The sequence below is a fragment of the Lampetra fluviatilis genome, chromosome 48 (genome assembly GCF_964198595.1).
Source record: "Lampetra fluviatilis chromosome 48, kcLamFluv1.1, whole genome shotgun sequence".
Taxonomy (NCBI): Eukaryota; Metazoa; Chordata; class Hyperoartia; order Petromyzontiformes; family Petromyzontidae; genus Lampetra; species Lampetra fluviatilis.
Window position 1 is genome coordinate 8172895 of NC_136322.1, and position 14335 is coordinate 8187229.

A 14335-nucleotide genomic window follows, 5' to 3' on the forward strand; every position below is an offset into this window, starting at 1 on the left:
CATCATTGTCGTCATCATCGTCGTCGTCATCGTCGTCATCATCGTCATCATCATCGTCATTGTCTTCATCGTCATCATCATCATCGTCATCATAATCGTCATCGTCGTCGTCGTCATCATCATCATCGTCGTCATTGTCGTCATCATCGTCGTTATTGTCGTCATCATCGGCGTCATCATCATCATCGTCGTCATCATCATCGTCATAATCGTCATCATCGTAGTCATCATCGTCGTCGTCATCGTCGTCATTGTCGTCATCATCGTCGTCATCGAGCCTTTGAGAATTCACGTGGCCTCAAAGTGCACCTAGCCTGGCACTCGGGCCACGGTGACATCACCACCGCGTAGTGGCGGTTGTTGTTGTGCCGTGACGATTATCTGAACCGGTCCTGGGCCTCCCCTAGGTCCATTCAGCCTCAACTGAGTAGCTGGTGTAGCGGTGTGTAGTGAACATCGCCACTGGGGAGACAAAGGCGGCCGGGCGTGGTGCTGGCCACCCACCCCCTCTGTGTGTGCCACAGTGCCGGTAGCCTTCACAGGTTGCTGCTGCTACTCGCTACTAATAGCACTTGCCCCTGCAGTCTGTTAGAAGCTACACGGGGGATCTTTGTCTGTGTCTGTGTGTGAGGTGCTAGCTAACGGCACTTGCCCCTACAATCCGTTACAGGCTACACGGGGGATCTTTGTCTGCGTCTGTGTGTGAGGTGCTAGCTAACGGAACTTGCCACTACAGCATGTTAGAGGCTACACGGGGGATCTTTGTCTGCGTCTGTGTGTGAGGTGCCAGCTAACGGCACTTGCCCCTGCAGCATGTTAGAGGCTACGCGGGGGATCTTTGTCTTTGCCGGTGATTCGGGGCCCTTACTTGCAGATGCGCCTCTGTTTCCTGCAAGACACGAAACGCACCGAACAGGAGGAATGATGATCTCACCACACTTTAAGTCACCATCACTCAGCTGTGATAACCCGCGCCAAGCGATTAGCACGGCTGGCTATGTGCGGTGCGAAAGAAGTTCAACATGCACGCGTACACACTGCCCCATAGACTCAGCACTGGACCACAGACTCAACACTGCAACCATAGACTCAACACTGCCCCATAGACTCTACACTGCAACCATAGACTCAGCACTGGACCACAGACTCAACACTGCCCCATAGACTCAGCACTGCACCATAGACTCAACACTGCAACCATAGACTCAACACTGCCCTTAGACTCAACACTGCAACCATAGACTCAAAACTGCACCATAGACTCAACACTGCAACCGTAGACTCAACATTGCACCATAGACTCAACACTGCCCCATAGACTCAACATTGCACCATAGACTCAACACTGCACCATAGACTCAGCACTGCCCCAAAGAATCAACACTGCCCGATTGACTCAACACTGCCCCATAGACTCAGCACTGGACCACAGACTCAACACTGCCCCATAGACTCAGCACTGCACCATAGACTCAACACTGCAACCATAGACTCAACACTGCCCTTAGACTCAACACTGCAACCATAGACTCAAAACTGCACCATAGACTCAACACTGCAACCGTAGACTCAACATTGCACCATAGACTCAACACTGCCCCATAGACTCAACATTGCACCATAGACTCAACACTGCACCATAGACTCAGCACTGCCCCAAAGAATCAACACTGCCCCATTGACTCAACACTGCCCCATAGACTCAGCACTGGACCACAGACTCAACACTGCCCCATAGACTCAGCACTGCACCATAGACTCAACACTGCAACCATAGACTCAACACTGCCCCATAGACTCAACACTGCCCCATAGACTCAACACTGCCCTTAGACTCAACACTGCAACCATAGACTCAACACTGCCCCATAGACTCAACACTGCAACCATAGACTCAACACTGCCCTTAGACTCAACACTGCAACCATAGACTCAAAACTGCACCATAGACTCAACACTGCAACCGTAGACTCAACACTGCCCATAGACTCAACACTGCACCATAGACTCAACACTGCCCCATAGACTCAACATTGCACCATAGACTCAACACTGCACCATAGACTCAACACTGCCCCAAAGAATCAACACTGCCCCATTGACTCAACACTGCCCCATAGACTCAACACTTCACCATAGACTCAACACTGCCCCATAGACTCAACACTGCCCCATAGACTCAACACTGCACCATAGACTCAACACTGCAACCATAGACTCAACACTGCCCCATAGACTCAACACTGCCCCATAGACTCAACACTGCCCCATAGACTCAACACTGCACCAGAGTCTCAACACTGCACCATAGACTCAACACTGCACCATAGACTCAACACTGCAACCATAGACTCAACACTGCCCCATAGACTCAACACTGCCCCATACATACTGCCCCATAGACTCAACACTGCACCATAGACTCAACACTGCCCCATAGACTTAACATTTCACCATAGACTCAACACTGCCCCATAGACTTAACACTGCACCATAGACTCAACACTGCACCATAGACTCAACACTGCAACCATAGACTCAACACTGCCCCATAGACTTAACACTGCACCATAGACTCAATACTGCCCCATAGACTCAACACTGCAACCATAGACTCAACACTGCCCCATAGACTCAACACTGCACCATAGACTCAACACTGCAACCATAGACTCAACACTGCACCATAGACTCAACACTGCAACCATAGACTCAACACTGCACCATAGACTCAACACTGCCCCATAGACTATGCACTGCACCACAGACTCAACACTGCACCATAGACTCAACACTGCCCCATAGACTCAGCACTGCACCATAGACTCAACACTGCACAATAGACTATGCACTGCACCACAGACTCAACACTGCACCATAGACTCAACACTGCCCCATAGACTCAGCACTGCACCATAGACTCAACACTGCACCATAGACTATGCACTGCACCACAGACTCAACACTGCACCATAGACTCAACACTGCCCCATAGACTCAGCACTGCACCATAGACTCAACACTGCACCATAGACTATGCACTGCACCACAGACTCAACACTGCACCATAGACTCAACACTGCACCATAGACTCAACACTGCACCATAGACTATGCACTGCACCACAGACTCAACACTGCACCATAGACTCAACACTGCACCATAGACTCAACACTGCACCACAGACTCAACACTGCACCACAGACTCAACACTGCACCATAGACTCAACACTGCACCATAGACTCAACACTGCAACCATAGACTCAACACTGCACCATAGACTCAACACTGCACAATAGTCTCAACACTGCAACCATAGACTCAACACTGCACCATAGACTCAACACTGCAACCATAGACTCAACACTGCACCATAGACGCAACACTGCCCCATAGACTATGCACTGCACCACAGACTCAACACTGCACCATAGACTCAACACTGCCCCATAGACTCAGCACTGCACCATAGACTCAACACTGCACCATAGACTATGCACTGCACCACAGACTCAACACTGCACCATAGACTCAACACTGCCCCATAGACTCAGCACTGCACCATAGACTCAACACTGCAACCGTAGACTCAACACTGCCCATAGACTCAACACTGCACCATAGACTCAACACTGCCCCATAGACTCAACATTGCACCATAGACTCAACACTGCACCATAGACTCAACACTGCCCCAAAGAATCAACACTGCCCCATTGACTCAACACTGCCCCATAGACTCAACACTTCACCATAGACTCAACACTGCCCCATAGACTCAACACTGCCCCATAGACTCAACACTGCACCATAGACTCAACACTGCAACCATAGACTCAACACTGCCCCATAGACTCAACACTGCCCCATAGACTCAACACTGCACCATAGACTCAACACTGCAACCATAGACTCAACACTGCCCCATAGAATCAACACTGCACCATAGACTCAACACTGCCCCATAGACTCAACACTGCCCCATAGACTCAACACTGCACCAGAGTCTCAACACTGCACCATAGACTCAACACTGCACCATAGACTCAACACTGCAACCATAGACTCAACACTGCCCCATAGACTCAACACTGCCCCATACATACTGCCCCATAGACTCAACACTGCACCATAGACTCAATACTGCCCCATAGACTTAACATTTCACCATAGACTCAACACTGCCCCATAGACTTAACACTGCACCATAGACTCAACACTGCACCATAGACTCAACACTGCAACCATAGACTCAACACTGCCCCATAGACTTAACACTTCACCATAGACTCAATACTGCCCGATAGACTCAACACTGCAACCATAGACTCAACACTGCCCCATAGACTCAACACTGCACCATAGACTCAACACTGCAACCATAGACTCAACACTGCACCATAGACTCAACACTGCAACCATAGACTCAACACTGCACCATAGACTCAACACTGCCCCATAGACTATGCACTGCACCACAGACTCAACACTGCACCATAGACTCAACACTGCCCCATAGACTCAGCACTGCACCATAGACTCAACACTGCACCATAGACTATGCACTGCACCACAGACTCAACACTGCACCATAGACTCAACACTGCCCCATAAACTCAGCACTGCACCATAGACTCAACACTGCACCATAGACTCAACACTGCCCCAAAGAATCAACACTGCCCCATTGACTCAACACTGCCCCATAGACTCAACACTTCACCATAGACTCAACACTGCCCCATAGACTCAACACTGCCCCATAGACTCAACACTGCACCATAGACTCAACACTGCAACCATAGACTCAACACTGCCCCATAGACTCAACACTGCCCCATAGACTCAACACTGCCCCATAGACTCAACACTGCACCAGAGTCTCAACACTGCACCATAGACTCAACACTGCACCATAGACTCAACACTGCAACCATAGACTCAACACTGCCCCATAGACTCAACACTGCCCCATACATACTGCCCCATAGACTCAACACTGCACCATAGACTCAACACTGCCCCATAGACTTAACATTTCACCATAGACTCAACACTGCCCCATAGACTTAACACTGCACCATAGACTCAACACTGCACCATAGACTCAACACTGCAACCATAGACTCAACACTGCCCCATAGACTTAACACTGCACCATAGACTCAATACTGCCCCATAGACTCAACACTGCAACCATAGACTCAACACTGCCCCATAGACTCAACACTGCACCATAGACTCAACACTGCAACCATAGACTCAACACTGCACCATAGACTCAACACTGCAACCATAGACTCAACACTGCACCATAGACTCAACACTGCCCCATAGACTATGCACTGCACCACAGACTCAACACTGCACCATAGACTCAACACTGCCCCATAGACTCAGCACTGCACCATAGACTCAACACTGCACCATAGACTATGCACTGCACCACAGACTCAACACTGCACCATAGACTCAACACTGCCCCATAGACTCAGCACTGCACCATAGACTCAACACTGCACCATAGACTATGCACTGCACCACAGACTCAACACTGCACCATAGACTCAACACTGCCCCATAGACTCAGCACTGCACCATAGACTCAACACTGCACCATAGACTATGCACTGCACCACAGACTCAACACTGCACCATAGACTCAACACTGCACCATAGACTCAACACTGCACCATAGACTATGCACTGCACCACAGACTCAACACTGCACCATAGACTCAACACTGCACCATAGACTCAACACTGCACCACAGACTCAACACTGCACCACAGACTCAACACTGCACCATAGACTCAACACTGCACCATAGACTCAACACTGCAACCATAGACTCAACACTGCACCATAGACTCAACACTGCACCATAGTCTCAACACTGCAACCATAGACTCAACACTGCACCATAGACTCAACACTGCAACCATAGACTCAACACTGCACCATAGACGCAACACTGCCCCATAGACTATGCACTGCACCACAGACTCAACACTGCACCATAGACTCAACACTGCCCCATAGACTCAGCACTGCACCATAGACTCAACACTGCACCATAGACTATGCACTGCACCACAGACTCAACACTGCACCATAGACTCAACACTGCCCCATAGACTCAGCACTGCACCATAGACTCAACACTGCAACCGTAGACTCAACACTGCCCATAGACTCAACACTGCACCATAGACTCAACACTGCCCCATAGACTCAACATTGCACCATAGACTCAACACTGCACCATAGACTCAACACTGCCCCAAAGAATCAACACTGCCCCATTGACTCAACACTGCCCCATAGACTCAACACTTCACCATAGACTCAACACTGCCCCATAGACTCAACACTGCCCCATAGACTCAACACTGCACCATAGACTCAACACTGCAACCATAGACTCAACACTGCCCCATAGACTCAACACTGCCCCATAGACTCAACACTGCCCCATAGACTCAACACTGCACCAGAGTCTCAACACTGCACCATAGACTCAACACTGCACCATAGACTCAACACTGCCCCATAGACTTAACACTGCACCATAGACTCAACACTGCACCATAGACTCAACACTGCCCCATAGACTCAACACTGCACCATAGACTCAACACTGCAACCATAGACTCAACACTGCCCCATAGACTCAACACTGCCCCATAGACTCAACACTGCCCCATAGACTCAACACTGCACCATAGACTCAACACTGCACCATAGACTCAACACTGCACCATAGACTCAACACTGCAACCATAGACTCAACACTGCCCCATAGACTCAACACTGCCCCATACATACTGCCCCATAGACTCAACACTGCACCATAGACTCAACACTGCCCCATAGACTTAACATTTCACCATAGACTCAACACTGCCCCATAGACTTAACACTGCACCATAGACTCAACACTGCACCATAGACTCAACACTGCAACCATAGACTCAACACTGCCCCATAGACTTAACACTGCACCATAGACTCAATACTGCCCCATAGACTCAACACTGCAACCATAGACTCAACACTGCCCCATAGACTCAACACTGCACCATAGACTCAACACTGCAACCATAGACTCAACACTGCACCATAGACTCAACACTGCAACCATAGACTCAACACTGCACCATAGACTCAACACTGCCCCATAGACTATGCACTGCACCACAGACTCAACACTGCACCATAGACTCAACACTGCCCCATAGACTCAGCACTGCACCATAGACTCAACACTGCACCATAGACTATGCACTGCACCACAGACTCAACACTGCACCATAGACTCAACACTGCCCCATAGACTCAGCACTGCACCATAGACTCAACACTGCACCATAGACTATGCACTGCACCACAGACTCAACACTGCACCATAGACTCAACACTGCCCCATAGACTCAGCACTGCACCATAGACTCAACACTGCACCATAGACTATGCACTGCACCACAGACTCAACACTGCACCATAGACTCAACACTGCACCATAGACTCAACACTGCACCATAGACTATGCACTGCACCACAGACTCAACACTGCACCATAGACTCAACACTGCACCATAGACTCAACACTGCACCACAGACTCAACACTGCACCACAGACTCAACACTGCACCATAGACTCAACACTGCACCATAGACTCAACACTGCAACCATAGACTCAACACTGCACCATAGACTCAACACTGCACCATAGTCTCAACACTGCAACCATAGACTCAACACTGCACCATAGACTCAACACTGCAACCATAGACTCAACACTGCACCATAGACGCAACACTGCCCCATAGACTATGCACTGCACCACAGACTCAACACTGCACCATAGACTCAACACTGCCCCATAGACTCAGCACTGCACCATAGACTCAACACTGCACCATAGACTATGCACTGCACCACAGACTCAACACTGCACCATAGACTCAACACTGCCCCATAGACTCAGCACTGCACCATAGACTCAACACTGCAACCGTAGACTCAACACTGCCCATAGACTCAACACTGCACCATAGACTCAACACTGCCCCATAGACTCAACATTGCACCATAGACTCAACACTGCACCATAGACTCAACACTGCCCCAAAGAATCAACACTGCCCCATTGACTCAACACTGCCCCATAGACTCAACACTTCACCATAGACTCAACACTGCCCCATAGACTCAACACTGCCCCATAGACTCAACACTGCACCATAGACTCAACACTGCAACCATAGACTCAACACTGCCCCATAGACTCAACACTGCCCCATAGACTCAACACTGCCCCATAGACTCAACACTGCACCAGAGTCTCAACACTGCACCATAGACTCAACACTGCACCATAGACTCAACACTGCAACCATAGACTCAACACTGCCCCATAGACTCAACACTGCCCCATACATACTGCCCCATAGACTCAACACTGCACCATAGACTCAATACTGCCCCATAGACTTAACATTTCACCATAGACTCAACACTGCCCCATAGACTTAACACTGCCCCATAGACTCAACACTGCACCATAGACTCAACACTGCAACCATAGACTCAACACTGCACCATAGACTCAACACTGCAACCATAGACTCAACACTGCACCATAGACTCAACACTGCCCCATAGACTATGCACTGCACCACAGACTCAACACTGCACCATAGACTCAACACTGCCCCATAGACTCAGCACTGCACCATAGACTCAACACTGCACCATAGACTATGCACTGCACCACAGACTCAACACTGCACCATAGACTCAACACTGCCCCATAGACTCAGCACTGCACCATAGACTCAACACTGCACCATAGACTATGCACTGCACCACAGACTCAACACTGCACCATAGACTCAACACTGCCCCATAGACTCAGCACTGCACCATAGACTCAACACTGCACCATAGACTATGCACTGCACCACAGACTCAACACTGCACCATAGACTCAACACTGCACCATAGACTCAACACTGCACCATAGACTATGCACTGCACCACAGACTCAACACTGCACCATAGACTCAACACTGCACCATAGACTCAACACTGCACCACAGACTCAACACTGCACCACAGACTCAACACTGCACCATAGACTCAACACTGCACCATAGACTCAACACTGCAACCATAGACTCAACACTGCACCATAGACTCAACACTGCACCATAGACTCAACACTGCAACCATAGACTCAACACTGCACCATAGACTCAACACTGCAACCATAGACTCAACACTGCACCATAGACTCAACACTGCCCCATAGACTATGCACTGCACCACAGACTCAACACTGCACCATAGACTCAACACTGCCCCATAGACTCAGCACTGCACCATAGACTCAACACTGCACCATAGACTATGCACTGCACCACAGACTCAACACTGCACCATAGACTCAACACTGCCCCATAGACTCAGCACTGCACCATAGACTCAACACTGCACCATAGACTATGCACTGCACCACAGACTCAACACTGCACCATAGACTCAACACTGCCCCATAGACTCAGCACTGCACCATAGACTCAACGCTGCACCATAGACTATGCACTGCACCACAGACTCAACACTGCACCATAGACTCAACACTGCACCATAGACTCAACACTGCACCATAGACTATGCACTGCACCACAGACTCAACACTGCACCATAGACTCAACACTGCACCATAGACTCAGCACTGCACCACAGACTCAACACTGCACCATAGACTCAACACTGCACCACAGACTCAACATCAGCACCCTGAAATTAGTCTAGAACAGCTGCAAATGTTCATGCCAGAAAAAAATGGTTTTTTTTTGTTGACCAGTGTAATTTATGCATTGTCCTTGAAGCTGATTGGTCCACACCCGAGACAGCTTTCCTTAGAGCCTAGTCTCACATGGTGTTGGACCAGATGACGCCAAAAGGCGCACAACTCAAAGACAACGCACCATCAGAGTATTGAGAGCTCGGGGTAAAGCATCTACACTATGGGACATCTCCTTTACCAGTCGCAAAATATAGTGATAGGTTTTTAGCCTTTCAACTGGTACAAAAACTGACACCTTTATACAAGGCATCATGTTGGCAATAACCACAACACAAGCAGTCAAAATTCAAACAAAAATAAACAACTCTGATGATGATAATGATATGCGCTGTCCTTGAAGTTGACGCCAAAAGGCGTCACCTGGTCCAACACGAATGGAGACTAGGCTCTAAGGAAAGCTGTCTCGGGTGTGGACCAATCAACTTCAAGAACAGTGCACATACATTATCATCATCATCAGATTCTTAGGTTTTTTCGGTAAAGTCACGTAGGTAAAACATCAAAATTAATTAAATAAAATAAAAGTCACGACGTTTCGGAGGCAACACAAGTTTCCGTGTGTGTTGCCTCCGAAACGTCGTGACTTTTATTTTATTTTATTTTTATTAATTTAATTTTTTTACCTACGTGACTTTACCGAAACAACCTAAGAATATGCATCCTTGCAGTCACGAAAGCTTCAAATCTAAAATCATCATCAGAGTTGTTTCTTTTTGTTTGCATTTTGACTGCTTGTGTTGCGGTTATTGCAAACATGATGCCTTGCATAAAGGTGTCAGAATTTTTTTTTTTCATTGTTGTTGACGAGTGTAAGAAGAAGAATCCGACGCTCTCAGGTAGCGAAAAGATGCAAGGGCGAGCGAGCGTCACAGGTGGTGGTGGAGCGACTCACTTCAAGGGCAGAGCGTGGTTCGCAATGACCGTTGGCTTGCTGTCACTGGGAATGCACGGACGGACACGGACAAGGTAGTAACCGGACGTCAATCACTTTGGCATCATCTCGATGTGACGAACTCACTTCTTTGAGAAGGACGCGCGGCATGCATGAGCCATAGGCTCGTCACGCAGAGAGCCACAGACTCATTAGGCAAAGAGCCATAGACTCATCACGCAGAGAGCCATAGACTCGTTACGCAGAGAGCCATAGACTCGTCACGCAGAGAGCCATAGACTCGTCACGCAGAGAGCCATAGACTCGTCACGCAGAGAGCCATAGACTCGTAACGCAGAGAGCCATAGACTCGTCACGCAGAGAGCCATAGACTCATTAGGCAGAAAGCCATAGACTCATCACGCAGAGAGCCATAGACTCATTAGGCAAAGAGCCATAGACTCATTAGGCAGAAAGCCATAGACTCATCACGCAGAGAGCCATAGACTCATTAGGCAAAGAGCCATAGACTCGTTAGGCAGAGAGCCATAGACTCATTAGGCAGAGAGCCATAGACTCATCACGCAGAGAGCCATAGACTCATCACGCAGAGAGCCATAGACTCATTAGGCAGAAAGCCATAGACTCATCACGCAGAGAGCCATAGACTCATTAGGCAAAGAGCCATAGACTCATTAGGCAGAGAGCCATAGACTCATCACTCAGAGAGCCATAGACTCATCACGCAGAGAGCCATAGACTCATTAGGCAGAGAGCCATAGACTCGTCACGCAGAGAGCCATCAACTCACCACACAAAAACCCACAGACTCACTACACAGAGACCCACAGACTCACCACACAGAGACCCATAGACTCATCACACAGAGACCCACAGACTCACCACACAGAGACCCACAAACTCAGCACACAGAGACCCACAGACTCACCACACAGAGACCCACAGACTCACCACGCAGAGAACCATAGACTCATCACACAGAGACCCACAGACTCACCACTCAGACTCACCACACAGAGACCCACAGACTCACCACACAGAGACCCACAGACTCACCACACAGAGACCCACAGACTCACCACACAGAGACCCACAGACTCACCACACAGAGACCCACAGACTCACCACACAGAGACCCACAGACTCACCACACAGAGACCCACAAACTCACCTCACATAGACCCATATACCCATCACACAGAGAGGAGGGTGTGAGTGGGGGTGTGAGTTGGGAGAGGTGTTAGTGAGGGGTGTGAGTGGGGTGGGATGTGTTAGTGAGGGGTGTGAGTGGGGGGTTAGGTGTTAGTGAGGGGTGTGAGTGGGGTGGGATGTGTTAGTGAGGGGTGTGAGTGGGAGGTTAGGTGTTAGTGAGGGGTGTGAGTGGGGGGTGGGATGTGTTAGTGAGGGGTGTGAGTGGGGTGGGATGTGTTAGTGAGGGGTGTGAGTGAGAGGTTAGGTGTTAGTGAGGGGTGTGAGTGGGGTGGGATGTGTTAGTGAGGGGTGTGAGTGGGGTGGGATGTGTTAGTGAGGGGTGTGAGTGAGAGGTTAGGTGTTAGTGAGGGGTGTGAGTGGGGGGGGGGGATGTGTTAGTGGGGGGTGTGAGTGAGGGGTTAGGTGTTAGTGAGGGGTGTGAGTGGGGGGGGGGGATGTGTTAGTGGGGGGTGTGAGTGGGGGGTTAGGTGTTAGTGAGGGGTGTGAGTGGGGTGGGATGTGTTAGTGAGGGGTGTGAGTGGGGGGGGGGGGATGTGTTAGTGGGGGGTGTGAGTGAGTGGGGGGTTAGGTGTTAGTGAGGGGTGTGAGTGGGGGGGGGATGTGTTAGTGGGGGGTGTGAGTGGGGGGAAGGTTCGAACCGTCGGACCCGGCGCTTGTGGTTGACGTAGAGGAGGCCGAGGGCCCCGATGACGACCAGCGGCAACGTGACGCCCAGAACCCACCCAGCGATCACCGCGGGGTTCACGCGATCCTCTGGGACACACACAAAGACAAAGACAAAGATCCCCCGTATAGCCTTAACAGTAAGGGCAAGTGCTGTTAGCGAGTAGCACCTATGAAGGCCGGAACGGCACACGAGGGGGTGGGTGGCCAGCACCACGCCCGACCGCCTTTGTCTCCCCAGTGGCGATGTTTACACACCGCACCAGGTACTCATTTGAGGCTGAGTCGACCTAGGGGAGGCCCAGGACCGGTTCAGATAATCGTCACAGGTGTTGGCAGTGAGCAAAAATCGAACCCGGGTCGCCAGGTTCGTAGCGCAGCGCGCTAACCGCTCCCCCCTACACACACAGACACACACACACAGACACACACACACAGACACACAGACACACACACACACAGACACACACACACAGACACACACACACAGACACACACACACAGGCACACACACACAAACACACACACACACAAACACACAGACACACACACACAGACACACACACAGACACACACACACAAACACACACACACAGACACACACACACAGACACACAGACACACACACACACAGACACACACACACAGACACACACACACAGACACACACACACACACAAACACACACACACAGACACACACACACAGATACACACACACAGACACACACACACAGACACACAGACACACACACACACAGACACACACACACAGACACACACACACAGACACACACACACAGACACACACACACAGACACACACACACACAGACACACACACACAGACACACACACACAAACACACACACACAGACACACACACACAGACACACACACACAGACACACACACACACAGACACACACACACAGACACACAGACACAAACACACACACACAGACACACACACACAGACACACACACACAGACACACAGACACAGACACACACACACAGACACACACACACAGACACACACACACAGACACACAGACACACACAGACACACACACACAGACACACACACACAGACACACACACACAGACACACACACACAGACACACAGACACAGACACACACACACAGACACACACACACAGACACACACACACAGACACACAGACACAAACACACACACACAGACACACACACACAGACACACACACACAGACACACAGACACACACACACAAACACACAGACACACACACACAGACACACACACTACAGACACACACACACACACAGAGCACACACACACAGACACACACACACAGATACACACACACAGACACACACACACAGACACACGTGCAGGGGCAAGTGCTGTTAGTAGCAGCAGCAGCAGCAACCTGTGAAGGCTACCGGCACTGTGGCACACGCAGAGGGGGTGGGGTGGCCAGCACCACGCCCGGCCGCCTTTTGTCTCCCCAGTGCTAGCGATGCTCAACTACACACTGCTACACCAGCTACTCAGTTGAGGCTGAGTCGACCTAGGGGAGGTCTTCCCCTTCCCCCCCTCCTCCCCCTCTTTCCCCCCCCCCCTCTTTCCCCCTCCTCTCCCCTCCTCCCCACTCCTCCCCCCCCTCTTCCCTCCCCCTCCTCCACCCCTCCCCCCCCTCCCCCTCC

The 14335-nt window shown here is 50.3% G+C and overlaps 1 long non-coding RNA gene across 1 annotated transcript in view; it reads right to left on the reverse strand.

The window, feature by feature from the left end:
- The window catches only part of LOC144948230 (uncharacterized), a 17615-nt gene extending 4878 nt beyond the window's left edge, over positions 1–12737 (reverse strand). Inside the window, exons 1-3 of the long non-coding RNA XR_013640125.1 lie at positions 12623–12737; positions 10773–10817; positions 869–889 (exon numbers count right to left, since the gene is read on the reverse strand). This is a non-coding gene — a long non-coding RNA (uncharacterized LOC144948230). The remainder of the gene's footprint in view (positions 1–868; positions 890–10772; positions 10818–12622) is intronic.
- Between the last annotated feature and the right edge of the window lie 1598 nt (positions 12738–14335).